Source organism: Hipposideros armiger, unplaced genomic scaffold (assembly GCF_001890085.2).
Source record: "Hipposideros armiger isolate ML-2016 unplaced genomic scaffold, ASM189008v1 scaffold_247, whole genome shotgun sequence".
Lineage (NCBI taxonomy): Eukaryota > Metazoa > Chordata > Mammalia > Chiroptera > Hipposideridae > Hipposideros > Hipposideros armiger.
Window position 1 is genome coordinate 290,767 of NW_017731597.1, and position 2,688 is coordinate 293,454.

Below are 2,688 nucleotides of genomic sequence, written 5' to 3' on the forward strand. Positions count from 1 at the left end.
ATTTCCACAACATAGATTATTATCATGCTTCTATACAAAATGGCATAGAGGGAAATATTTTTACAACAGACTTCCACAAAATTCAATGACAGCCTCATGTCACGTGTCCCCACTACTTTAATTTGTGCAAATATGATACAGGATGTAGGGAAATAATTTGAATTTGATACATACTATCTTTGTTAAAAAAATAACTGAGTTCGTCTTACAACTGACTCCTGCTATTTTCTCCCATCATCCAATTAGAAAAATTAAAAAAATTTAAAAAAAAGCAAAACAATAAAAAAAACAGCCTGCTGGTATGCTTATTTGTTTTTTTGGGACTCCAGAATTTATTTTAGAAAGCTAGGTATAGATAGAAGACTTACTAAAAACTATTTTAAAGAACAGATAAAACATTTTTTTCAAATATGTTTTACAGGTGAAAATTAAGACGTTTGCATACTATTTCTCGGAACTGCCCAGGAATCCCAGGATAATACTGGTAGAGGGGGAATTCTTTTTCTGAAAAAAAGCTATATCAAGATTCAGGGAGAACCCGTGTTATCATTGATACAGGTCATAAATGTTCAAGATAACGTACAAGTTGAGTCTAATGGCCCTAACATACCTTTACTGGACCACAACCTGGCATGACAACTTTTAAATGAAACTTATGTTTACTTTGTGTTAATCTGATTATTAGCACATCACACATTTGTTAAAAGAAACCTTAGCCATTCCTCTTCCAGAGAAATATTAATTTTATAACAAATAATTCTGAGAAAATATAATTTAAGATTAAAAAACTTATAAGCAATGTACACTGATGGTCTATATGAAATTACTTTTCATGAGCATGAGTTTGGAGTCAGACTTGGATTTGAACCCTGCTTCTAACACTCAATATATGAGATAGGATATCTAAAGAGCTTGGCAACATCAAAGGCACACAGTCAGTCCTCAAATGTTCGTTATTTCTAATCAAAGCACACAATCAGTCCTCAAATGTTATTTCTAATCAAAGCAATGGTAACTCCCATTTATAAAAACTTACTATGTATATTTATGAACATTATTGCATTTATTTCTCTTAGTCAATGAGTATTATTATTCCAGTTTAATACATGAAAACACTGAGTTTCAGAAAAGCTTGAGAGACATGTCCAAGGTCTGAACCCAGGTGTGTCAGAGGCCAAAGCACCAGTGCTAATAACCGCCATTAAAACTTCCTATGGGGAGATAGAGAGGGAGGGAGGGAAGGAGGGAGTCGGCACACGTACGTGTGTGTATGTGTGTGTGTGTGTGTGTGTGTGTGTGTGTGTGTGTTGTGTGTTGGGGGGGAATCCATGAGTTTATTATGAGAATTAGACATTTTTCATGTTAATGAAAAATTTAAACATAATTAATATTCATGTTCTGAATCACCTGGATCACTGCCTTAAAACCAAGCGTTAAAAGGACATTTCAGTGCCTCGGTCTGCATTGGCATCTACTTGCACGTGAGAGCTGGGTTCTGCTTTACTCGGGGAAGCCTTATGGAGAACAGAGGCTGACTTCATAGGGGAGTGATGCACTGAAGCTAGATGAAGACCAGATAACACCACTCTGTGCTAAACTTGTGAAAGTAACCGTCTGCACCGAGAAAAGCAGTGTGAGAATCGAGTCACCACCGTAGCACATGGTGATGCGTGCATGCTGAACTCCAAAGAACTTGTACCAAAGCACTCAGTACCATAATCACATTATAAGTGACAGTTTTGTTTTGGCAAAATATCATTATCCATCATATTTCATTAGTGCTAATTTAAGTTTTATTTGTTGTATAGTTTTTGCTTGTGTCTGATCTATAAACGTTGGGTTTTGTACTTTTGTATGCATAAGGCATTTATATGTAGCTTTGTTTATACATACTTAGATGCCATTATAATAAATAAAGTAAAAACTGAGGAGCTAAGAGAATTTTTCCTTATTAAAAGGGGATGTGCAGTATTCAAGTTTGAGAAACACTGCCCTATACTATACACTGCTGTGGGTGGGGCTTTGGCAGGTCACTCAACCTCTCTCCATCACCACCTACCTCACAGGAGGATTAAATGTGATAATGAAATGTCTGAGTGCCCGGCCCACAGAAGGAAGAACAATGAAAGATCTGTTTCCTGTCCCCGAAATGGAAAACACGGAAGCTAAATATAATGTAGGGGCTCTTGTACTCTACGTGTGGTCTTGGGACCAGGAGTATTGATTTCATCCAAGAGCTTGTGAGAAACTGACCATCCCAGGCCCCACTCCAGACCCATGTCGGAATCTGCATTTTAACATATTCCCAGCTGATATATTAATAAACTTGGAGAAGCACTCATCTAGAGGTTGACAGTAAAATTCACTGCATTTTTGTACTACTCTGTAGGTTAACTGGTGGTTAGAGAAATGCCAGGTGTAAGTGGACAAAAACGACCATCTTCCCTTAGGATTCAATATAAACATGGCCATTTTACTATTGGTTCTTCACAGGCTGTCTTCGAACAGAGTGGGATGCTCTTTAAAAAGGGAACTTTTTGGGCCGGCCCGAGTGGCGCGACAGTTAAGAACTGGCTTGGGACGCCAGAGGGCCCCAGTTCGGATCCCACATATGAGGGCCAATGACACTGCCCTCCACAGCTAATATGCTGAACAACAGCTCAACCTGGAGCTGGGCTGCCGTGAGTC